At 40.2% G+C, this 27,367-nt stretch overlaps 1 protein-coding gene and 1 pseudogene across 7 annotated transcripts in view; one reads left to right on the top strand and one right to left on the bottom strand.

The window, feature by feature from the left end:
- The window catches only part of KATNAL1 (katanin catalytic subunit A1 like 1), a 99,183-nt gene extending 77,842 nt beyond the window's left edge, over positions 1 to 21,341 (bottom strand). The window contains exon 1 of one of the 6 annotated variants that reach the window (XM_003270229.4): positions 21,127 to 21,341. The gene's annotated coding sequence lies outside the window, so the exon portion shown is untranslated. The other 5 variants (XM_030818574.1, XM_003270230.4, XM_030818572.1 and 2 more) reach the window with 5 other exon arrangements.
- On the top strand, positions 9,825 to 10,750 carry LOC100595178 (annotated as a pseudogene). The gene has a single exon (XR_001114649.2). The product of XR_001114649.2 is annotated as a peroxiredoxin-2 pseudogene (transcript).
- Positions 21,342 to 27,367: the final 6,026 nt, after the last annotated feature.

Genomic DNA, 27,367 nt, shown 5'->3' with positions numbered 1-27,367 from the left:
CCCTCCCATCACAAGTCCAGAGGCCTAGGAGGGAAAAATGGGTTTCTGGGCTGGGTCCAGGGCCCCCCTGCTGTGTGCAGCCTTGGGACTTGGTGCTCTGCACCCAGCCACTCCAGCCATGGCTAAAAGGGGCCAAGGTACAACTCAGGCCATGGCTTCAGAGGGTACAAGCCCCAAGTTTTGGCAGCTTCCACATGGTGTTGGGCCTGCAGGTGCACAGGATGAGAACTGAGGTTTGGGAACCTCCACCTAGACTTCAGATGATGTATGGAAATGCCTGGATATCCAGGCAGAAGTCTGCTGCAGGGGCAGGGCCCTCATGGAGAGCCTCTGCTATGGAAGTGCGGAAGGGAAATGTGTGGCTGGAGCTCCCACTGTGTCCCCACTAGGGCACTGCCTAGTGGAGCTGTAAGAAGAGGGCCACCGTCCTCCAGATCCCGGAATAGTAGATCCACTGACAGCTTGCACCATGCATCTGGAAAAGCCACAGACACTCAAGGCCAGCTGTGAAAGCAGCCAGGAGGTGGGGATGTACCCTGCATGGCCACCTGGGTGGAGCTGCCCAAGGCCATGGGAACCTACCTCTGACATCAGCGTGACCTGGATGTCAGACGTGGAGTCAAAGGAGATAATTTTAGAAGTTTAAGGTTTAATGACTGCCCTATTGGATTTCAGAATTGCATGGAGCCTATATCCCTTTGTTTTAGCCAATTTCTCCCATTTGGAACAGGCATATTTACCCAATGCTTGTACCCCCCTTATATCTAGAAAGTAACTAACTTGCTTTTGATACAGGCTCATAGGTGGAAGGAACTTGCCTTGTCTCAGATGAGACTTTGGATTTGGACTTTTGAGTCTGGAATGGGTTAAGACTTTGGGGACGGTTGGAAAGGCATGATTGTGTTTTGAAATGTGAGGACATAAGATTTGGGAAGGGCCACAGGTGGAATGATATGGTTTGGCTCTGTGTCCCCACCCAAATCTCACCTTGAATTGTAATAATCACATGTCAAGGGCAGGAGCACATGGAGGTGATTGGATCATGGGGGTGGTTCCCCCATGCTGTTCTCACGATAATGTGTGAGTCTCATGAGATCTGATGGGTTTATAAGCATCTGCCATTTCCCCTGCTGGCATTCATTCTCTCTCCTGCAGCCCTGTGAAGAGGTGCCTTCTGCCATGATTGTAAGTTTTCTGAGGCCTCCCCAACCATGCAGAACTGTGAGTCACTTAAACCTCTTTTCTTTATAAATTACCCAGTCTCAGGTATTTCTTCATAGCAGCATGAGAATGGACTAATACAACTACTTTTACACAGTAACAAATTTCAATGTCCAGTGGATCTATCCACAGAATACAGGACAACCACAGAAAGTCTCATCTTCAAATTTAGAACATTAACGCGAAACAATATGGTCTTATTATAATGAGTATATGTAATTAATAAATCCAGTAGAAACAAAGATGCTCTATAAATTATTTCCCTTTAAAGTCATTGTGAAACAAAAGCATAAATCCTGCTCACAAATACAGGCACAAAACTATGAAAGATAAAAATATCCTGATACAAAGGAGGGGTTGCCAAGCTTTTCCTATAAAAGACCTGACAAGTAAATATTTTAGGCTTTGAGGGCTAACAAACAAAATGAAGGATATTATATAACTACTTATATAATGAGACAAAAAATTCCATAATTCTTATTGATGCAATTCAAAATATTATAGAAACAATAACAGAGTACAACTTTCTGTAAGACAGGTTGACTAAGGAGAAGAATGAAACTCTTTTTAGGGACAATATTTCACTTAGTTGGGATTCAAAGTTAGTGTTCCCTATCATCAAAATCAATCACAAATGTTCATACATTCTAATGTTTACCTTGAATACAATACATTTCATGTTTGAAAATGTATTTTTTCAAAAGTACCAGTTAGGTGCCACTTTATACTGATAGTAATCACAAGTATATGATTTCAATTCAGCATAATCATTGCTTGGAAGGCATTTAAAGGATTTACTCTTCTCTTAGTATTTACCTTTTAGCATGCCATTATTTGCAGATTAATCATTCCAACTAAAGATTAAATAAAAAGTGCCTCAACTGCACAGTTAAATGGAAACTTCCTTGGCACTTACATCGAGTTCTAAAAAGTGCTGCTGAAACTGTAGTTTGAACTCAGAAAACATACCTATTGCAAACTGGGTAGGAATGGAGACCTTACTTCTTTGTTTTAACTTATAACAGCATGGAAAGCTGTATAAAATGACTTGATATTACTTGTGATTCAAATAGTGGTTGCCATTGAAATAACTTTACTGCAGTGTTAGTTTTGATATAAGAACTGTTTTGTCTTGTAATTTTAGGTTGAATTCATTAAGAAATGCTATTGAGTCTGCATCACAAATTGATTTCTAAAGCCATTCAGCGTTCAGTATTCAGATTGACAGCAGTTTCTCACATTCAGAAAAATTTCAATCTCACTTCTAAATTCAAAAGTTTGCAATAACACCTTGCAACTATTAAGCTATCAAACTGCTGTACAGCAGGGCAAGTGAGAATATTCAGCTTCTATTTCTGACAAAAATTCCTAGAACTGACAATGGCTAAGTCCACAAGAGCAAATGTTGACACTACTGGTTCAATATTACATGATAGATTCAAATATTCTCTGCAAAATACCTGCTAAGAAATAAAATAAGTAACTGTAGACTTTAAACATCTTACACTTTCACAGCTTTATTTGTCCACCTGAATTTTTTTCTATTCTATACAAATTTTTCCTACCACCAGTTATAATACATCTTAGCAGACTACACTTCATTCAGGTTGCATGCCATTAGTGTTTTCTTAACTTTTTGAAATATTCTTATCTTTAGCTGTTCTACACACACTATTCATTAAGATTATTTAACAACTTCAAACTCAGCCTTGACTTTTCAAATAAACAACTGAGCAGTATTGGTAACATCTGTCAACTCATCAAAAGCCAAGGAAAACCACTCAAAATCATTTGCCTTGTTTTTTAATTGATTATTGATGTCCTCAATTCTTTGAGCAACTCTTCTTGCCAAAAGACTAATAGTCTTAAGTTTACCTTCTCCAGATACAATTCTGCGCCTGTTGTAACCAAACACAATTTAATTACTTCACTATTGATAAATGACTTCCTTGCTTGGCTAACAAATGAGCCACTTGGAAGTTTACTCTGGGTGCAGCCTGATTTTTATTTTCTAATTTTGTGAAGAAATTCCACTGGAATAAGATATTCTTTTTTATGTTTTCTCATTTTTCTGACCATTACTATCCTGTGAGTTGGGAATATTGTGATGAATGCAGAGTCTGGTAATATCAGTGTATATTGTATTTAGCACAGCTATAGTATCACTGCATAATACAATGCCTTATCATAACTCAATAATCCATGCTTCAGCGTGCTTTAAAAGTATAACATTCCAAGTCTATTTTTTTCATCTTTTCTTGTTTTGACATGATGTGTATGCATCGATAATAAAGTAAAATGTCACAGCACAGTGATATGCATGGCACTTAAAACAGTGATTACAGTTCAGAAACAGCAGTGCAAAAGCAATGAGAATGCCACATGGTTTCTGTCACAACCCCTCAACTTTGCCATTCCAGCACAAAAGCAGCCAGAGACAATTTGTAAACAACTAAGTGTGGTTGTGTTCCAATAAAACCTTATATGTGAACAATGAAATCTGAATTTCATTTAATTTCCACGTGTCACAAAATAGTATTCTTCTTTTGATTTTTCTTCAATCTTATAAAAATGCAAAAATCATTCCTGATTCATGAGCCATTCAAGAACAAGTGGCAAGCTGGATTTGGCCCCTGGACTGCAGTGTGCCGACTCTTGCTTTCAACATCTATCTTAAGAATCTAGCAAGGGAAGCAAATTAAAACCAAAAGAAGCAGAAGGAACAATGTAATAAAGTTGAGGGAAGAAATCAATGAAATAGAAAACAGAAAAACAAGAGAAAATTTCAATGTAGCCAAAAGCAGGTTCTTCACAAATATCAATGAAATGAATAAACCTCTAGTAGGATTGACCAGGAAAGAGAGAAAAAAAAATACACATTACCAAAACAAAAAATGAAGGAGGGCTATCACTACAAACCTTGGAGCTACTGAAAGACAAAAGAGGGTTTAATGAAATGGACAAATTCTATGATGGTCACATAGCAAAGCTTGACCAAGAAGAGATAGAGTAGTTAATCTGAATAGTCCTTTATCAATTAATGAAATTGAACACAGAAGAGGTAGAAATATTTCCAACTCTTTTTTTTTCTTTTTTTGCCAGAGTTCTTTTGGCTATCCAACTCATATTTTAAAGCCAGTGTTAGCCTTACACCAAAATCAGACAAAGATCTTATCAGAAAATTACATATCAATATCCCTCACAAACATAGATACAAAAAATCTTTAAATTGTAGCTAATCAAATCCAGCAATATGTAAAATGGATAATGTATTATGACCCAGTGACGTTTTTCCCAAGAATTCAAGATGGTTTATTTTAAAACCAATCAACACAATTTTAAGAGAATAAAAATGAAACATTATAAATCATCTCAATAGATACAGAAAATGTATTTGACAAAATTCAACATAATTCATAAGAACGCTTAGCAAACTAAGAATAAAAGACAATTTACTCAACCAAGTAATGGACATTTATGAAATACCTACAGCTAGCATATGTATTGTGAAAGACTAAATGCTCTCCAAGATCAAGAACAAGACAAGGATATTTGCTCTCACCCCTTCTATTCTACACTAGAACTGAGGTTCTAACCAGTGCAATAAAGCAATACAAAAATAAAAGGCATGCAGATTGGAAAAGAAGTAAAGCTGCTTTTATTTACAGAAAACATAATTGTCAGTGGAGAAAATCCTAGAGAATCTGCCAGTGGCTCCAGAACTAATAAACGAGTTGTGTAAGGTTGCAGCATACGAGGTCAGTATACAAAAATCAATCTTATTTCCACATACAAGAAATAACTGGAAACTAAAAAGAGTAAAATAATCCCAAAAATATTAAATATTCAGGGATAAATTTAACAAAATATGTGCAGGATCTGTAACCTGAGAACTATTAAAATCTAAGAGAATTAAAGATGACCTAAATTAATAGATATGTGTGTATGTGTTTATGAATAAAAACACTCAATATGTGTAAGATGTCAAATTATCTTGAAAGTGACCCATAGAGTCAATGGAATCCCAATCAAAATCCCAGCAGCCTTTTTTGGAAAAATTGACAAGCTGATCCTAAAACTTATATGGAAATGAAAGAACACAAAATAGACAAAAGTTCTGAAAAACAGTAAAGTAGGAGGACTTACTAACACAGATGTATTCAGGTGGGGTACTTCTAAGGGGTTGAGGGGAAAAATGCCTGTTGAGTATTGATGTCTACTACATGATTTTAAAATTTACTATAAAGTTACAGTAATCATGGCCGGGCACGGTGGCTCATGCCTATAATCCCAGCACTTTGGGAAGCCAAGGCAGGTGGATCACCTGAGGTTGAGAGTTCGAGACCAGCCTGATCAACATGAAGAAACCTCGTCCCTACTAAAAATACAAAATTAGCCGGGCGCGGTGGGGCATGCCTGTAATCCCAGCTACTCGGGAGGCTGAGGCAGGAGAACTGCTTTGACCTGGGAGGAGGAGGTTACGGTGAGCCAAGATCATGCCACTGCACTCCAGCCAAGGCAACAAGAGCAAAACTCCATCTCAAAAATAAATAAATAAATAAAGTTACGGTAATCAAGACGGTGTGGAATTGACATAAAGGCAGACACGAAGATCAGTGAAAGAAACTAGAGAGTCAAGACACAGATTCATACATACAAAGCCAACTAATTTTCAACCGAAGTGCCAGAGCAATTCAACGAGGGAAGGACAATTTTTTCCAGCAACAGGGTCCTGAAACAAAGTGGCTATCCATATGCAAAACAAAAACTGAATCTCAACCCTTACTTCACATCACATACAAAAATTAACTCAAATGGATTACTGACCTAAATGTAAGAGCTAAAACTATAAAGCTTCCAGAAGACAATCTAACCCAAGGTATTTTTTTTTTCCATCAGTTCCCCAAGCCCCAATTCCCATGGGGCAATTTGAAAAGCGCCATGTAACATCTGCAAAGGAAGTAGTCTGAATTACAGGAGAGGAGGCCTAAGCTTAGAGAACCTGAATCTATTAAGTTTTATGCTTCCCTACCCCTTGTTCCAAAGGGAGATACTGTATCTTCCAAGGCTGTAAGCAAACCTGACCTTTGCTCTGGAGAAAGACACTATCTCTTTCTACCCTCCAAGGCTGTTCAACTTGGTACTTCCCCTCATCCTGGGGAGCCCTTCTGCCTCCTCTATGCTGTCCTTTTTTTTATGTATCACGTCTTTCTCTTTCTTTTTTCAGTCTCTTACCTTTATGGGGCACATTTTCTACAGATAGGAGAAAAAATTTTTGCAACTGTGCAAGTCTGTAAATACCTTTATTCTACCCTCATACTTCCATGAGAATTTGCCTGGCTACTGAATCTCAGTTTGGAAATAATTTTCCTTGAGAATTTTTATGGCATTTCCCTAATACATTTTAGGTTTCAATATTAGGTTAAGAAGACTGAAGTCATTTAAATTCCTAATTCGTTACATATCACTTGTTTTTCCCCTTTCCTGGAAACTTCTCTTTGACATGAATTTTCTAAAATTTTTGATGATATGCTTTGAAATGGGTCTATCTGGGGTTCTTTCAATGTAGAAATTAATGCCTTTCCATTTTAGGAAATATTCTGAATTATTTCATTAAAAATTTCTTTCCTTTTTTTTTCTGTTGTGAAATGCCTTTTATCCAGGAATTAGACTTCCTCAGCTGGTCCTCTAATTTTCTTAGTTTTTCCTTCCTTTTTTCATCTCTCTGTCCTTTTGCTCTACTTTCTTGGAGATGTTCTCAACTTTATATTATAATCCTTCTTTAGAACTTTTTCCTTTTTTATTGAGGTATATAACTTAAAGTGCACAAGTCTTAAGTGTGCAGCTCAATGACCTTTTACACTGTGCACATACACTGTGTACACCCAGGCAACACCCACTTCAAACTACAGAACACTTCCAACTCCCCAGAAGGATCCTTCATCCCTCCCAGTCAGTACTTTAATCACTATTCTGATACCACAGATGAATTTTGCCTGCTTTTTAAACATCAGCTTTATTGAGGTATAATTTTCATACAATTAAATCCACTAATTTTAAGTGTACAGTTGATGAGTTTTAAAAACTTTATAAACTGCATAACCACCACTACCACCACAACAAAGGTAAAGAACATTTCTATCACCCCAGAAAACTCCCTTTTGCCACTTTGCATTCGACCTCCAGCTCTCACCATGCACTCTCCTGTTCCCTTCTCCCTACACAGGCCCACCTCAGTTTACCGCACCTCATTTTACTACACTTCGCAGACACCGTTTTTTACAATTTGAAGATTCGTGGCAACTGTGCATCCAGCAAGTCTACCGGTGCCATTTTTCTAACAGCATGTGCTCACTTTGTGTCTCTATGTCACATTTTGGTAATTCTCACAATATTCCAAACTTCTCCATTTTTATTATATCTGTTAATAGTGATCAGTGATGTTATTGTTGTAATTGTATTGGAGCACCACAAACCATGCCCTATAGCAAGGTGAATATAATTGATAAATACTGTGTTCTGACTGCTCTACCAATAGGCTGTTGCCCTGTCTCTCTTCTCCTCGGGCCTCCTTTTCCCCTGGAGACACAGTACTGAAATTAGGCCAATGAAGAACCCTGCAATAGCCTCTAAGTGTTCAAGTGAAAGGGAATAGTTGCATGTCTCCCACTTGAAATCAAGAGCCAGAAATGACTAAGCTTAGCAAGCAAGGCATGTTGAAAGCTAAGATAGGCCAAAAGGTAGATCTCTTGTGCCAAAGAGCCAAGTTGTAAATGCAAAGAAAAAGTTCTTGAAAGAAATTAAAAGTGCTACTCCAGTGAACATATGAATGATGAGAAAGCAAAACAGCCTTATTGCTGATATGGAGAAAGTGTGAGTGGTCTGGACAGAAGATCAAACCAGCCACAATATTCCCTTAAGCCAAAGCCTAATCCAGAACAAGACCCTAATTGTCTTCAATTCTATGAAGGCTGAAAGAGGTGAGGATGCTACAGAAGTATGAAGCAAGTAGAGACTGGTTTATGAGGTTTAAGGAAAGAAGCCTTTTCCGTAACACAAAAGTGCAAGGTGAAGCAGCAAGTGCTAATGCAGAAGCTGCAGCAAGTGCTAATGTAGAAGCTGCAGCAAGTTGTCTAAAACTAGCTACGGTCACTGATGAAGGTGGCTACACTAAACAACAGATTTTCAATGCAGACAAAACAGCCTTCTACTGGAAAAATATTTCATCTAAGACTTTCCTAGCTAGAGAGGAGAAGTGAATGACTGGGTTCAAAGCCTTAAAGGACAGGCTGGCTCTCTTGTCAGGGGCTGATTTAGCTGACGACTTGAAGTTGAAGCCAATGTTCATTTACTAATATGAAGATCCTAGGGCCCTTAAGAGTTATGCTAAATCTACTCTGCCTGTGCTCTGTAAATGGAATAGCAAAGTCTAGATGAGAGCACATCTGTTTACAGTATGGCTTATTGAATATTTTAAGCCCAACTTTGAGAGCTATGGCACAGAAGAAAAGATTCCTTTAAAAATACTGCTGCTCACTGACAATGCACCTGGTCACCAAAGAGCTCTGATGTAGATGTACAAAGAGATAAATGCTGTTTTCATGCCTGCTTATCCATTCTGCAGCCCATGGATAAAGGAATTATTTCAACTTTCAAATCTTATTATTTAAGAAATACATTTTGTAAGGCTATAGGTGCCATAGATAGTGAATTCCTTTGATGAAACTGGGCAAAGTAAATTGAACACTTTCTGGAACAGAGTCACCCTTCTAGATGCCAGTAAGAACACTTGTGATTCAAGGAAGGATGTCAAAACATTAACACTAACAGGAGTGTTACAGAAATTGATTCCAATCCTCATGGATGAATCTGAGGGTTTCAAGACTTTACTGGAGGAAGTCACTGCAGATGTGGTAGAAATAGCAAGAAACTAGAATTAGAAGTGGAGCTTGCAGATGTAACTCAATTGCTGCAATCTCATGATAAAACATAAACGGGGTAGGGCACAGTGGCTCACAACTGTAATCTCAACACTTCGGGAGGCCAAGGCAAGAGGATCACTTAAGACCAGGAGTTCAAGACCAGCCTGGGCAACACAGCAAGACCCCAACTCTACAAAAAAATAAAAAATAAAAAACTTGAACGGATGAGTTGTTTCTTAAGCATGAGCAAAGAAAGTGGCTTCTTGAGCTGGAATCTACTCCTGGTGAAGATGCTTGTGAACACTGTCGAAATAACAATAAAGGATTTAGATTACTACATAACCCTAGTTGATAAAGCAGCAGCAGGGTTTGGAAAGGATTGACTCCAATTGTGAAAGAACTGCTACTGTGGGTAAAATGCTATCAAACAATATAATTGCATGCTATGGAGAAATTTTTCACGAAAGGAAGAGTCAATACATCCACCAAACTTTGTTGCTGTCTTATTTTAAGAAGTGCCCTGGGCCAGGCACATTGGGTCATGCCAGTAATCCCAACACTTTGGGAGGCCGAGGCAGGAGTATCACTTGAGGCTAGAAGTTCAAGACCAGCCTGGGCAACATAGCAAGACGCCAATTCTAAAAAAAAAAAAAAAAAACAAAAAAAACAATTTAATTAGTCACATGGGCACTGAGAACGCGGGTCCACACACGTGATCGTCCGTGCATCTAGCCTTTGCCCACGCAGGTTGTTCAGTCATGGCCTCAGGTAATGCGTGCATGGGAAAGCCGGGCCCTAACTTCAAGGCCACAGCCATGGTGGATGGCACCTTCAAAGAGATGAAGCTGTCAGACTGCAAAGGGAAGTACGTGGTCCTCTTTTTCTACCCTCTGGACTTCACTTTTGTGTGCCCCATGGAAATCATCGTGTTCAGCAGCCATGCCGAGGACTTCCGCAAGCTGGGCTGTGAAGTGCTGGGCATCTTGGTGGACTCTCAGTTCACCCACCTGGCTTGGATTAACATCCCCCGGAAGGAGGGAGCCTTGGGCCCCCTGAACATCCCCCTGCTTGCTAATGTGACAAGACGCTTGTCTGAGGATTACAGTGTGCCGAAAACAGATGAGTGCATTGCCTACTGCGGCTTCTTTATCATTGATGGCAAGGGTGTCCTTCGCCAGATCACTGTTAATGATTTGCCTGTGGGACGCTCATTGGATGAGGCTCTGCAACTGGTCCAGACCATCCAGTACACAGACGAGCACAGGGAAGTTTGTCCTGCTGGCTGGAAGCTTGGCAGTGACACAATTAAGCCCAACGTGGATGACAGCAAGGAATATTTCTCCAAACAAAATTAGGTTGGCCAATGGATAGTGAGCTTGTGCCCCTACCTAGGTGCCTGTGCTGGGTGCCCACCTGTGCCCCTACCTAGGTGCCCTGTGCTAACCCAGGAAAGGCCAGACTTGCCCCTCCAAACACCACAGTCTGGGACCCTGGAGGGCTAAGCCAAGGCCTTCTCATGCCTCCACCTGGGAGCTGAATAGTGACGCCCACTCCCGAGCCCGCCCAGCCACACATAGGCCTAGAGGTGACCAATAAAGTACTAGGGACAAGAAAAAAAAAATTAGTCACATGTGGTCCTAGCTACTCAAGAGGCTGGGGCGGGATGATCACTTGAGTCCAAGAGTTTGAGGCTGCAATAAGTTATGATCGCACCACTACGCTCCAGCCCTCCAGCCTGGGCGACAGAATGAGACCCTGCCTGCCTCTAAAAAAAAAAAAAAAAAAAGAAAGAGGAGGAGGAAGGAAGAAGGATGAGGAGGAGTAGGAAGAGAGGAAAAAGAGAAGAAGAAGGAGGAAGAAGAAATTGCCACAGCCACCCCAACCTTCAGCAACCACTACCCTGATCTGTCAGCAGCCATCAAGACAAGACCCCCCACCAGTAAAAAGATTAAGACTTGCTGAGGCTCAGATAATTGTTAGCATTTTTTAGCAATACAGTCTTTTTTAACAACAGATGATGGCAAGGCTGCAGCGAAAAGGGAATACTTATACACTGTTGGTATGGAAAGCAGTTTAGAGATTTCTCAAAGAACTTAAAATAGAACTACCATTTGACCCAGCAGTCCCATTACTGGGTATATACCCAAAAGAAAACCAATCATTTTACCAAAAAGACACATGCACTCGTATGTTCACTGCAGCACTATTCACAATAGCAAAGCCATGGAATCAATCTCGGTATCCATCAACAGTGGACTGGATAAAGAAAACGTGGTACATATATACCATGGAATACTGCATGGTCTTCAAAAAGAACAAAATCATGCCCTTTGCAGCAACATGGATGTAGCTGGAGGCCATTATCCTTAGCAAATTAATGCAGGAACAGAAAACCAAGTACTGCATATTCTTACATATAAGTGGGAGCTAAACACTGGATACTCCTAGACATAAAGATGGCAACAACAGACACTGGAAACTAATAGAGGTGGGAGGGAGGCAGACAAGGGTTGGAAAACTATCTTTTGGCTACTACACTCACTCTCTGGGTGATGGGATCATTTATATCCCAAACCTCAGCATCATGCAATATACCCATGTAACAAACCTGCAGATGTACCCCCTAAATCTAAAATAAAAGTTAAAAAATTTTAAAGTCTTTTTAAATTGAGGCATGTACATTTTTTAGATGTAATGCTATTGCACACTTAATAAACTATAGTATAGTGTAAATGTAACTTTTATATGCACTGGGAAACCAGAAAATTTGTGTGACTAGCTTTATCGCAATATTTGCCTTACCAAAATGGTCTGAAACAAAGCCCACGGTATCTCTGAAGTATGCCTGCAGTTTTGTCAGTTCTAGAATGCAAAATAAATAAACTCATAGAGTATATACTCTGATTTCCTTCATTTAGAATAATGCTTTTGAGATTCAACTATGCCCTTACATGTATCAGTAATTACTTTTTATTGCTGAGTAGTATCCCATTATATAGACATACTAAAATTTGTTTATTCACTCATCAGTTCTCCATAGGGCACTTCACAGAAACAAATCACAAAAGTACAGGACATATCATTTACCCAGGCTTTACTTTATTTCCACTGAGTTTACATCTAAAATTACAAGATACAAAGAAAGCAATCCACTATGAGGGACAATTAATACAACATAGAGCAAAATTAAGGCCTTTTTCTAAAGTGCTTGATAATCTATTAGATAGCTACTGTAAAATAAGTACATTTAAAGACATAGGGACAAGAAATTTTAAAATAAATAAGCTTATTTGAAAAATAATCAAAAAGAACTTCTGGCATTAAAATATATAGTCACTGAAATAAAAAAAAAAACTCCATGGACTGAGGAAGCAAGAGATTAGACACAGATGAAAGGAGAATCAATAAACCAGAAGACAGAGCTGTAGAAACTGACCAGAATGCGGCATATACAGAAAGAATAAGTAAATAAGATTAAGAAATGCAGCAGAGTAGAAAGAGAAGATCCATCATATATGTCTATTATGAATTCCAGGAGAAAAAAGAAAGGGAAAATTCAAAAACACAATGGCTGAGAATTTTCCAAAACTAGCAGAAGACAATAATTTTCAGTTTCAAAGCAAATCAAAGTTCACACCTAGAGACAAGGTAGTAAGACTGAAGAACATTTAAAATGGAAAAAAATGACAAATTATATACAAAGGAAAGAAATTATATTGGCAGCTAACTTCAAGAGGAACAGTGGGAGCCTGGAGACAGTGAAATAATATCTTCCAAGGGGTAAGAGTGTCAGGGGTTGGCAACCTAGAATTGTATACCAAACCATACAAGTTTATGTTTGATAAAGGCCACATAAAAATTTCAGACAGAAAAACCTGGATATGAATCCAGGCACCATAAATTTTTAGTTGTGACCTCAGGCAAATCATGTAATTTCAATAGGCCTCAATTACCTCACATACAACACTGAATCAATGTAAGGAATATTTTTACTCTACACTCAACATCAATACAGATAATTGAAGCAGTTAATTTTTCCTCCAAAAAAAAGAAACCAACTGATTCAATTTTCATCATAAATTTCTAGAAGCTATACTATAATTACTTTTAGTCAATGTTGAAACATACAGTTTTTTAAATCTCCTTTAATATAAATCAGAAGAATTTCTAGGTCTTTTTAAAATATCAGGTTAAATCTAAAGACAAAATATTTTAGCAATGTCTAATATTTGACAACGTCTCTTATTTTGAGTTTATTATGTATTCAAAAATAAATTAAGCATCTTCTTACAGTATTTACTGCTGAACTGACCCAGCAATGCTGCCCTATACAGAATGCTCCAGATAATACCTTCAAGGAGAGTTCTAGGCTCAGACTGACAAGAGCTCAGTCCAAGTCCATGCTCAGATCAAGAAGGAATACTGCTTTATCTGGTCCCAGATAATTATTTTTGTAACTGTTTCATGACTCAGATCTAAACATAACACATAAAGCCATCTTTTCAGCTACATCTCCAACCTTTCTGTTCTCTCCTTTAAATGTACCATCACCCACAACACACACACACACACACACACACACACACACACACACAAACTTTCTCTCCCAACATACTTGAATTTTTTATCTCATGCCAAGATTAAGACATAATTGAAAAAATGAAAAGCTAGCTTGTATCCAGAACCCAATCCCACCAGGGATGTCACTTATAATTCCTTTTACAAATGAAATCATAATATTTATCATTCTTTTGTCTCCACAGTAATGGTTTTTAAAGAGGAAACAAAACATTTTTTAAACTAATTTTATGTGAATGATGTCAATCTAATTCAGTAATACTTACAATACATATGAGGCTAAGAAAATAATTTCTGCTTTAAACTATTTTTATTCTGACACTTCCATATTTTTCTCATATTGTTCCTTTTCCTCCTAAAAGTTGTAAATTCCTGAAAGTAGATGCCTATTTCAGAAACACCTAAGTAACCTGAACTATAGCAATGTGAACTAAATAACACTAATTAGAACAGTGGTAAGCAAAACAACAAATCAAGTTTTATTTTCAATATTTTGTACCACAATGATTCAGTATTTTGTACCACAAATGAAAAACCATTTATCAATATGACTAGGCTTTACATGTTTAATGAAAAAAAAATGTTTCTCCAAATCACCGAAGTCCAGTTTATGTCATACAATGGCTGCTATAAATAAAAGCAATTAAGGAAACACATAACCATGACTTCTCAAATTAATGCATCCTGAAGTATGTTTCAAGCACAATAAATGAACCTACTATGTGAGTGCTAATCAACAAAATAGTTAATTTTGAAAACCACAATACCTCCCATCTCTTTATTTTGGGTAATAGTCTCAAGGACTACAGTTTGCCATGAATAATAAAGAAAACAACCACAAACCCAGACATTACAAAAGAATGTATGTGGTAATGAAGGCTTTTCATTTATTTTTTACATGTATAGAAATCACTTCTCAAATATTTTAGAAACAAAAAAAAACTGTTCATAAACATAAAAGAATCTAGATATTAATATAGGGTTCTAAGAGCTTAAACGTTTCTCAAAAGTAACCATCACAGTAATTTCAGCTCATGTTCTAAATTCTACCGGCAGCTTTAAAATATTACAAAGGACAGAAAATGTGGATCATCTGTTACTGTGTCTCAAGATGACAGCTTAAACTATAAATTTGGCCAGGCATGGTGGCTCACGCCTGTAATCCCAGCACTTTGGGAGGCCTAGACAGGCGGATCTCCTGAGGTCAGGAGTTCAAGACCAGCCTGGCCAACAAGGCAAAACGCCGTCTCTACTAAAAAAGTACAAAAATTAGCCGGGCGTGGTGGCGAGTGCCTGTGGTCCCAGCTACTCAGGAGACTGAGGCGGGAGAAGCTTGAACCCAGGAGGCGGAGGTTGCAGTGAGCCGAGATGGCACCACTGCACTCCAACCTGGGCAACAAGAGTGAGACTCTGTCTCAAAAAAAAAAAAAAAAAAAAAAAAAAAAAAAAAAAAAACACCTATAAACTGTATCTTAAGTGTGTAAATACCCTTTTTAGCACAAAAATAATAGTAGCGATGTTTATTGAATGCTAACTCCCCACCAAGTAATACGATAAAAATGTTTTTCTAGGCATTATCTCATCTAATCCTTATAACACTACAAAACAATAACAGTTACCCACCATTTAACAGAGGAGGTGACTGAGGCTTTAAAGAATTTAAATAATTTGCCCATACAGCCTGGATTTGAACCCAGATGTGTCTAACTCAGAGCCTGTCCTCCTAGCTTATTACAATTTACTGCCTCAAATTCCTTTAAAGTTACGCAGCTAATCTAAAAATAAATATAAAAGGCTTATTAACAGAAGTAAAGGTATTTTGTTGCAGTTGCCTATATAATTAAATACTACTTGCTTTTTAATTTCATAGTGCTTTGAACAGCCTAAAATCTTTCAAAACCATCTGCTTCATATTACTTTATTTTATGAAGTATGTATGTATGTATGTATTTACCTATTTTTGAGGCAAGGTCTCACTCTGTCGCCCAGCCTGGAGTGCAGTGGTGCAATCTCAGCTCACTGCAACCTCGACCTCTCAGCCTCAACCAATCCTCCCACCTCAGCCTCCTGAGTAGCTGGGACCATGGGTGTGCATAGCCACGCCTGGCTAATTTTTGTATTTTTTGCAGAGATGAGGTCTCGCCATGTTGCCCAGGCACCTTGTCTCAAACTCCTGGACTCAAGCGTTCTGCCCCTCTCAGCCTCCCAAAGTTCTGGGATAACAAGCAAGAGCCACCACACCCAGACTCAAGTAGTCTTTGAACAAGTAATTTTATTATCATGTTTACTTACTCATCCATTCATCATCCAACCTAAACTAATTAGTAAGCACCTACCACATTAAGCAAATAACCTATATACATATAAGAAACAATGTAAGGCCACATGGAGTTTACTAACATAAAATTCTTGACTTCAAATAATATCTAATAATGCAGAGAAAATACGAGTATAAAAGTATCAGGAATTATGTGTTAAATACCAATCATCCATACTCTCACATAAGTAGGTCAGAAAAAAAAAACAGTCACTACTGATTCTCTCATTCATTTCTCTTCCTACTGCCAAATCACCAGGAAAAATGGAAAGAGGAAAACATCAGAAAGAAAAGAATACTGACATATAAAGACACTCATAGAGACAGGAATAAACGAGAATGAAGGAACAAGTTATTGAAATACAGCGAATGAAGTTATATTGTTTGTACCTCAAACACATAAAAGCTAAGAAAATAAGAAATAAAATACATTGTTTTTTGGAGACGATTTCCTTAAAAAACACAAGAGTGAGTATACCAAAACTAGTTTGAGCATTGATTGAAATGTACATCCTTTGAGAGAGGGGCCAGATCTTATTCATGTATCATGTATCATTCGGTGCACTGTTTGACATAAAGACACACAATAATGTTTCTTGAACTGAAACGCAAGGCACATGTGTTTGATAAATGTCCATAACATAACCATTCTAAAGAGTTCTGTAATACCCTGGGAAGCAAATACAATTGGGGGGTCAGCAACTAAGCATTAAATTCTTTACAAAATGCAAAACAATACTTAGATATGATTAAAAACCATAAAAAGTGTTTACTAAAAACAGCTTCATAGCAAAATATTAAAAAGAATAAGATTTCAAATCAAAGCTCACTTTTTAATAGGCTGCCTAATAGGAGCTTTTACAATTACTAATGGACAGAACAAAGTTACAAAAGGACTTAAAAGGTCATTTACTCCTTTGCCATTCGTTCAGTTAGGACCACAATCAAACCATACCCCAGCAAAAGAAACATATCTAAAGACATCCAGTGAAGATTAAACAACCTTGAAAAACTACTCCATTTTTTTTAAACTACTCTCACAATCTATGCCTTGAATTTATCTGGCAAATGCCTATATCTCACTTTTATCAGGTATTCTAGGGCACAATTTCCCTGGGACTAGCACATGTAAGTATAGTTATCATTGAAGAGAAAAATGTTTAAAATAATGTTGAGCCGGGTGTGGGCACATGCCTGAAATCCCAGCCATTGGGGAGGCTGAGACAGGAAGGCTGCTTGAGCCCAGGAGTTCAAGGCTGCTGTGAGCTATGACTGCACCATTGCATTCCAGCCTAGGTGACAGAGTCAGACCCTGTCTCTAAAAAAAAAAATAAAATGAAATACTCTTGAGCACATTAAAATATAAACATATTTTCATTTATAGATGCTCAAATATCAGTGAAATCACAAATCAGTCCAGACATGAAATACTGTCAGAATTGAAGAATTTTAGAGCCATTAGGCTCTCATATTATCTAGTGGAACTTCCTGTTTCTTTGAAGATGAAAACAAGGCAAAAGCACATTGGTATTAATGCCCTATACAATAACATTTTATAGCATTAAAGGAAGCTTCATCTTAAAAAAAATTGATTAGTCCTCAGACTCTAATCATCACTTTGTAATATAACTACTACCTGATCCACCTGCTTAATATGTTCAAGTCAAGTCACAGAACAGGGCCTTTCTATCAGACAGAACTGGCAGTCCTGCCACACTGTTAATAAGGAAGTAGAAGAAGAAATGCTTTCAGTTGTTGAGCACTTTAGGGTTTACCTCCACTAAACTGTTTCAACTTCCCAAAATCAAAAAAAATAGTATTAACACCTCATATAAAATAAGGGTACAGATTTGGAGACCTGCCTATGATCATACAGAAAATAAGTTGTAGACACAAAATTAGACAACTTACTTTCTTTCCTTATTTTCCCCTCCTTTGTTTGTTATGCTCTCTCCCATTTCTTCTTCCTCTCTGCCTCCTAACCAGGGTCTCATTTGTAGGCTCCTTCTGCAAACACATACACACAAATCTTTTTTTTTTTTTTTTCTGACAGGGAGTCTCGCTCTGTCACCAGGCTGGAGTGCAGTGGCATGATCTTGGCTAACTGCAACCTCTGCCTCCTGGGTTCAAGCTATTCTCCTGCCTCAGCCTCCTGAGTAGCTGGGACTATAGGTGTGCACCACCATGCCCAGCTAATTTTTGTATTTTAAGTACAAACGAGGTTTCACCATGTTGGCCAGGATGGTCTCGATCTCTTGATCTCCTGATCTGCCCGCCTCAGCCTTCCAAAGTGCTGGGATTACAGGCGCGAGCCACTGTGCCCAGCCTACACACATCTCTTAAATCAGAGTTCCATATCCAAACCTCTTCCTTTTTCTTTTCTACTCATTACTCCAATGTGAGCTGGTCCATTCTCCCTTGTAGCTTTAACTACTTATCTATATGCAAACTTCTAACTCCAGCCTGCTCTCTCTCTGAACTCCAGACTCAAATGCATCTCCACCTGAATATCCCATAGGAACCTCAAACAAATGCTCAAAACTGAATATCTTTATATTTCACCCCAATAAAAACCAGCTCCTCATCTCAATCAATGGGTTCACTATTACCTCAGTCATGCTAGCCAGAAACTGAGGAATCAATTAGCTAAGAGTTCCAAATCTAACTCCCAACATCCAAACTCTTACCAAGTCATATCAATTTTATCTCTTAAATATTCCTTGAATTCATGTCTTTCTGTAACTCCAACTGCTTAATTCAGACTCTCTTCATTTCTCTACTGGACTTTGTTTTTTTCTATTATACAACTGGCTTTTCTACTACCTCTAATCTTTCCCCTCCCAGGTCTATTCTCTACACTGGAGCTGGAGTTATCTTTCTAAAATACAAAGCTGATGACACCACCACTAGCTAAAATTCTTCAATGATTGCCCCATGTCAAGAAAAATTCTAAACTCTGAATATGGTGCCAAGTACTTTAAGATCTGGCCTCACCCACTAATTGCAAGTATTCTGGGATCCAGTCATTCAGAACTACCTAGCGTTTCCCAAATACAAAATACTCATTCGTCAATCTATCCTTTGCTCATTTTGTGCCATCCATTTGTCCTAGAATGACTTTCCTCATCATCACTCCAGAGGAAAGCTTATTCAACTATTTTAACACAAGTTAAAAGTCAAATCATACTGAAGGCCTCCCCGACTTCCTTAGAGTCAGGATCTTTCTACTAATTGACAGAGAACGGTCAGTGCTTGAGATCAGGACCAGACCCACCTGGGCTGAAACCCCAGGTTCACACTTTACCAACTATGATTTTGTGCAAGGCCTCTTAAAGCCTGTTTCCTCATCTCTAAAAATCAGTAACTACTTCACCAACTGTTTTGAGGATTAAGTAAGGAGCTGCATGCAAAATACTCCTCACAGCACCTGACATATTCAATAAATGTTACTGTTATGTGATTATTTCCTCTGGGCTCCTATAGCAACTTGCACATATCTCTACCACACTATTGTGATGACAAGACTGCCCATGCTGGATAGACCATCTTTTTTCATCTCTTTATTCTCACCACCTGGCATAATGCCTGGCACATAGGTTTTTAACACATTTTGAATGAATAAATAAAATACTTCAAACCTTATATTGTATCACATAAGGCCTCAATTTTGTTTTCTACCTGTCTTACTAAACCTACTTTCCATCTCCTTGTACAAAATTGCAACCTCAAGTAAAATTTACACAGGTCAACCTCATTTTAATTAAGAGAAAGTTTTATAGGATTTGTGGTCTTTTTGTTTGTTTTTAAACACACACACACACACACACAAACTCACAATAATATCAACAATTCTCCAACTTACTCCATAAAGCAGTAAATTTCTAGGATGGCTATCTACCTATTGAAAAATTTTAAAGGGTCGTCAAGGAAGGTTTCGTAAATCTGTGTCAGCTTCCTTTACCACCAAGTCTTGAGTTAACTCTAAGGACTCAAGTGTACTCCTGAACATAACAAATATATAAATAATTAACTAAGTAATTAAAACATGGTATTTTTCCTTCCGAAAACATGCTGAGAAATTCTGAATAACACTGAAATAATCAAATAATTATTGCTGCTTACTGCTAAAAAAGTCTGTTTTTAAAAGTTACTCGTAATTTAAAATTGAACTAATCAAAATATGTGTAGGCAGTGTTCAGGCTGGCAAGGGGTGGGGGTGGGGTGGAGCACTCATTTCACAACCTTGAACCTCAAGAAATAAAATGCAAAAATGCAAAAAGTTAAAAATGCCAGATACCACCATATAATCGCAATGACATCTTTTTATCTATTTCCACACTTAACCTTTAAACATTACTCTCCTTTGAGTAATTACCAATTGATGGGTTTAATATGCAAACACCTCTGAGCTACTTTAAAACAAACATGACTAACCCAGAAATAAACGTATCCAGGAAAGGAGAAAAACCTGTTAAAACACAGTTTCTCAGGTCTCACATCCAATGTGTGACATACATACGGTTCTGCACCGAGAGGCAGCAACCTGCGAGGGTCAGAGGCGCCGAAGACCCGAGGCCCTGCAGCTTGGGCGGCTGCTCATCCCTGAGACTGTGCAGGGCGGTGGCCCAGCCGGGGTGGGGCTGAGCGCTGCAGCTGGGGCGGGCCCAGCGACAGGGCGGGAAGCCTGAGGCTCACCTCCACTTCCCTTTCCCAGCGCACAGAGCCCAGGTCCGCGACCACCCAACAGCCCCCTCAAGACAAAGAGAGATTTTTTTTTTTCTGTCCCGGTCCGCTCAAAGTTTATCGGTCTTTCCCGGCGGTCGGGGCCGACGGGCTTTGTAGTTCGCCAGTCCCAGCTACCCCACCAAGGCCGCGAGCCCGAGGAGCCACTGAACTACAATCCCCATGATGCACCGCGACCCTGGCGCTCCCGCGCCCCTCCCCGTCCCCGCACGGGGGCCAGCGCCCGAGGAACCCCGCAGCCCACTGCCCTGGCGTCTCCGGCGGTGGGAGGCTGGGAGGGGCTGTTGGCTAGAGCCCCGCACCACCTGCCGTCTCGCCCTCGCCCCTTTCTCTCGGATTCATTACCTAGAAGGCGTAGGTCCGGGCACATTCAGCGATGAGGTCCAGATGGGGTGGGGGTGGGGCGCAGGCCGCCGCCGCCGAGTCCGTTAGCTCGCGACGTGCGTGAAGAGGCGGCGGCGGCGGCGTAAGGTTGCCATGGCAGCCGCGGCCGCGCGGTGGGCGCAGCGCGGGAGGGAGCGCGGGGGCTGTGAGTGCGCTCTGGGGCGGAGCTTCGGACTCCCGCCCCGGTTGCCGGGGGGGAGGGAGGCGCAGCGGCGCGGGGTGGGAGAGCAGGGAGACAGTGACATTGAGGAGGATGTGTGGCCGACTGAGCTCTGGTCGTGCTTGATGAGCCTGCCTCCACTGCGTCCAGCCCCCGTGGCGGGGCACCTTCATGCCTGCTGCTTTCGGAGGAGATGCCAGTGGCGTCGAAGGAGGGGGCACCCGGGGCGTCGCAGCGCCTTTCCCTGTCGCCTGTCCAGGCGTCCGCCGCTGGGTCTGCCCCCATGGGATGTATGGATCCTACGCCACCTCTGTGTTTTTCTCCAGTCAAACCGAATTGAAGTCTTTCGCACCCCCTTTCTCCATTCTCTGGGGAGTGGGATAGAAAGAAATCCTTCGATAAGATGGAATACATATGGCCTTTAGGATTATTCAGGAGGTTTTAGAACTTGCAAATGGCATTGCTTTCGACCGAATTTGGATTTATGCTGTTTCTTGGCAATCGTTTGTGGACTCTAGGATAAACAGGTTAAGAGCGTGGGCTTCTAAAACGAATTCTTAGTTCACGTCCTGCCCCTATGCTTGGTAGCTGATGACCAGGGGCGCCTTTCTCACCTCTTAACGTTTTGATCTGCAAAAATGGAGATATCCATCTGCTACTCTTGTAAGAAATACACGCATTAATACTGATGAAGCTCTATAAAACAAAGCTTAGCATTTAACAATAGCTATTAAATATTCATTATTTAATCAATAGTGATAAAAGTCAGAATAGTGGTTGGCCGTCGGGGAGGGGTTTGAGAGAATTTTTTGTAGTGATGAAAAAACTCTATAGCTAAGGGTTTCGGTTACAGAAGTATATGCATTTGTCAAAACTCTTGGAATGGGACATTTAAGATTTGTACATTTCGCTGCCTGTAAATTTACCTCAAAAGAGAACATAAAAATGTGTTGTTGTTATTATTATTAGAGCTATAGACTCTAATGGAAACCACAGAGATATTCTAGGCCCAATCTCTAGATTTTATAGAAGAGAAAACTGAGGCCCAGAGATTTAATAGAAAAAAAGAGGAAGGGGAGTGAATTCGTGAGCTTGTCATTTTCTAGCAATGAATGTCTCCTGAAAAATTATGGTTGAAAATAACAAAAATGGCTTCTGTAATCCAGCTGAGTCATCCTACCACAGAGATTTTCTTGAACTTGACTGAGTCCCTTATCCACCTTTTGTTGTTCCCCACGGCCAGTGTCCTCTCAAGGATTGCACCGTCACTTCTGGCTCTCAGTTCTTGCTTTTCCTGAACACTTAGCCTTCTCCACATATCACCTCTTACAACTCTCTTCTCTCTATTGCTGACACATAATGTCGAAATCAGCCCCTTTTCTTTGGTTGTTTCTATAGCCAACTCTTTGGAAGGTTTGGAGCAGATGAGTGGTTTTAAATTAAGGATGCAAAAAACCTAAAATTAGAAATCCCTGCTCTTAAAAGTCCTTCAGTTCCTCCCGTGATATTTTTATCCGCCTACCACCTACCCCCATTTTTTCATCATAACCTGTAACCTCCCACTATCGTACCATCTCTCTGGTCCCATCTCTCCCCTCCTCTCTTCTCTCTTTGTGCAATACTTTTATTTCCATCTCCTAATTTGTGCCTTCGTAGCTACCTACCATTCCTAAACTGTTTACCAAAGTTTTTTCCTACACAGAGTAACTTCCCAAGAGGAACACTGGAGCCAGCTATTAAAATAATATTTTTTCACATACGTATCCTCATATTCTATTTGATTCAGTCCACAGTGTAGCTGCTCAATAAATATTAAGCAGCTTACGTACATGACCTGTTGATATGGTTTGGCTGTGTCCCCACCCACCTCTCACTTTGTATTGTAATAATTCCCACCTGTCATGGGCAGGGCCAGGTGGGGATAATTGAATCATGGGCGTGGTTTCACCCATACTGTTCTTATGGTAGTGAATAAGTCTCATGAGATCTGATGGCTTTATAAATGGGAGTTCCCCTACACAAGCTCTTTTGCCTGCCACTGTGTAAGAAGTCCCTTTGCTCTTCCTTCATCTTCCGCCATGATTGTGAGGCCTCCTCAGCCATATGGAACTGAGTCCATTAAAACTCTTTCCTTTATAAATTACCCTGTCTTGGGTATGTCTTTATTAGCAGCATGAAAACGGACTAATACACCTGTCCTGGCTAACTTCACAGTGGGTTCGCTTATGAAACCCATTTTCTTACATCCATAATAATGGTTTACTCTAGTATAAATGAGGAAGCTATGTGATAATAGCTGGAATCTGCTGTCTAAGAGGAAGAAAAGAAACCAAAGTAACCATAGCTTGTACAGAAGAAATGACAGCACTTAAGAGATGAAGTCCGGAACAAAGTCTGGTATGAAGCCATAGGACATCCTTGTAGGAACTTGGACCTGTCACCTGCAGCAATTTGGTCACAACTCTGCATATGTAATGAGCATGTAAATAAATTCTCCTTTACTCCTGGAGAAGATGTTACTGATCTGCCACCAGCTGAACACATGTTGTAGTAGGGATGATAGGTTCACCGGATCCATCTCTCCCTGATCTGGTTTCCCATGTGACCGATCACTTGTCTTTCTTTGCAAGGCAGCTGGCCAAGGTTGTAGTGCAGCCTACAGCCATGACGAAGTCTCCAAAGACAAAGTCCCAATGCATAACGCTCCTTGTTTTGTGAAGCCAGGATCCCAGAAAATCAGCTCAGCAGGACAGGCCACTTGAGAATGGATGACAGCAGCACAAATAAAAGCTGTCACAAAAGTGAGTTGGAGGTGGGCAGTCACGGGAGGGAAGACCACAAGCCACTCAAGCAGAGCCTTAAAATGCCTGGCATGGCTGTGGACAGGTGGGAACGAATAAGGACCGATAGTATACCATAGTTTATTGTTTTCACCAGATACTTTGGACCTGTTCAAGTGATAGTTAAACACCCTATACAAATCCAAAAGATGGAGCTGAAAGTAGTAGCACATTAATCCACACAGGCAGTGTGGTCAAGAGCCACCACCCTCATTTACAGCGCATCTGGTTTACAGTTGAGGTCTTTCCTCAGTTCTTGGAGTTCTTGGCCTCTCTGGCATTTGACTTTGCTGACCACCCTCCTTGGTGGGTCCTTGACCTTGGATCTCTTCAGAGCTTTCCAACCAGACTTCATTGTGTTATTCACCAGCTCTTTTACCTGCTTAAACGTGAGGATAGTTGCCAAGGTTCAGTCACTACACCTTCTCCATTTGCAAGCTTCCGCCTCAGCCGTGGTTGGCGCTGCAATTTCTCTTGCTAGTTCTGATCCACAAGTTCCAGCACTGCACAAGCAGGCCTACTCTTCCTTAACTTGTTCTATTACTTCTGTTCTGTTCGCCTGAGATACCAGCGCCTTACCTATCTAAGGTCTACGTATTCTGAAAACAGACCTTCACATGAAACCTTTCCAGATAGTTCCTGCTCAGTCATATCACCCTGCTCTGTGCTCAGAGTATTTCCTGCCAATCTCACTCCCTTGACAGCTGACCATATTGCTGAGTGGCTGCTCATCTATTGTTTACTCATTGGCTTTTTGTCTTTTCTCACTATATTTCAAGCTCCTCCAACGTGCATTTCTGGGTATTCTCAAAAACACCTTCATAATACCCTACATATAATAAGGGCACAATAAATGTTTTTGATTGGTAGTTCTTTTAACTTTTCCCCTTAGCAAAACCTCCTTTATCTGGTAGCTCTCCCTCTTCTAGTACTAAACAGGACATTTGCAGCCTCTTGATATAAATTTACCTGAAGCCTATAGAACTGTGGGCCTCCATACATATTCAGTGGAGGAGTACCTTGGGAGGTAATTCCTTAAGTCGCTGTTGCTGTGGAAGGAATTCAGTACATAAGTAGCACTGAATTGCAACATTCAGGCCCTCTTACCGTAAAGATCTAGAACAGAGTTTTCCTCACTGTGGGTCACAGTCTGTTAGTAGGTCGTGAAGTCAATGTGATGGGTCTCTTCCAGCTTTGTAATGCTTAAAAAGTGATAAGGTAAGGTAGCGCAGGGTAAAGTAGAATGCAATAGAATGCGGTAGAAAATGAAATCCAGAGGGGATGTGCGTGGTTAGGGTCAAGTATCGTATGGCAGTTACTGAGCTGTCATCTTTCAGCTTCAAACCTACCCTCTGTCCTCTGTGTTGGTGGAGCTGGAATTGTGCAAACCACATTTCTCCTCTGTCATCTGAGTGGAGAGGCAGGGGCGGCACAGCAGGACCAGAGAAAGAGCATGAGGCTGGAGGAGAGGGAAGCAACTTGCTCCTTCCTGACGGCCTGTTATGCTTGGCAGCATCACTCCTGCCACAGACTTTTAGCCTGGTGTCAGTTTTACTTGTCTCCAGCTTCTTATTGTATCTCAACCAGCCTCATCGCATCTCTTCTCCCTCCACCCCAAAACATTACCTGCAGCAGCAGCCAGACAGTGTCCCTCTTCAGGAGCCTGTGCCCCAGCTTCAGCAGGCCTTTCCTACAAACCCCAACCTCCTCTCCTCCCTTTGATTTCCAGCCCTTCAGGCAGGAGCTGTTTCTTGCAGTTATAACCTATGTGTTACTCCAGTGTTCCTTTTTTAATTTTTCAGTCCTTGAACATCTGTCTAATCAATTCCCTGTGCTAAATTCTTGCTCTTAAAATACCTACTTAAAGTTTCTTTTTTCCTGACTGGACCCTGACTAATATGGATTGTTAAGTAAGATGTACTTCCTGCCATAAGTGTCCATCAAAAGGGTTTAAGAAACACTGCTTTAGAGGACTGAGAGTTCTTAAATAGCCAGATGACCTGAGATGCAGCTAAGGGGCCAGTCCTAACATGTAGAGGTACTCTGGATTTCAGGTCCATGAAAAGCAAAGATCCTGTTCCACTATAGCAGTTGTCACTGTTGGACCCCAGCCGCAGCCTGGCCTGTAGGGATCACTAGCGGTGAGCCTGCAGTTGTCCATCAGAGTATGGCCTGAACCCATATGGAATCTAACCTCTCTCAGATATGCAGAAATTCAGCTTCTTTACTTGCTACAGTTTTACTCGTTATTAGCAAGTGAGAGGAAGCAGAAAGTTAATGATGAAGAAAGCCAGGAACTAGTACCAGAGAGCTCATACAGTGCAATGGAACTTGATTGAGTGGAAGAGAAGGATTTAAAAGGTAGATTTTCAAGGTGTCAATTTTCTCTCTCTGATGCTGCCTTTTCTCGCATGTAATCCGAAGAGATAGTAGACAAGAGGAGGAAATGAAGAACCTTATACTAATACCTAATACCTATGTTTCTGCCTTATCCAGTCAAAATGAGGCTTTTGCTCTATTTTATTCATGAACTTACTATACTTATGCCTCAGTCTCCCATTAGAAGTGAGACTCACTCAATCACGTACTCCTAATAAAAAGAACTGCTCCACATTTCAGGAACTCAAAATATTTCTTATGTATGCCATATAAACACAAAACCTCTTGGCAGCGATCTATGAGGATTCTCCTTGCTTATGATTTTGCATTTCTTTATGCTAATTCAGAAATATGAACAGAAAACCCAGGACTTGAGGCTGTTAAGTGGATTTGTAACACTTGGAATGTTGTGGGCACATAACTCAATGAATGGATATATAGTCATCTGTGATAGCTGGAGGAATAGTATTTTCATTGAGCACTGCAGTAAGTCATTGCAGATACTCTGCTAGATACTAATACATTAGCAACACTTTTTTCACCTAACTGTTTTAGGACCTTGCATTTGGTAGAAGAATACATAACTCAAAGTGAATTACTCAGGCAAATGTTGGCAAGAATTACCTCGTTTGTGCCATGCAGAGAATCTTCCAGTGAATTGAAAAGCATGTCATCCTCTGATTTACCCACTGAAGCATGTTACAATGTAGGTGGCATGTCACAGAGGAACAGCAGCTTGTGACCAGGTTTTCTATTCATAGAAGACAGTGTTGTGCCAGGCAACCCCAACCACAGAACATTTCAAGTATGAATGAAAAAGGAG

Source organism: Nomascus leucogenys, chromosome 9 (genome assembly GCF_006542625.1).
Source record: "Nomascus leucogenys isolate Asia chromosome 9, Asia_NLE_v1, whole genome shotgun sequence".
Taxonomy (NCBI): domain Eukaryota; kingdom Metazoa; phylum Chordata; class Mammalia; order Primates; family Hylobatidae; genus Nomascus; species Nomascus leucogenys.
This window is presented reverse-complemented; position numbering and strand designations above follow the sequence as displayed.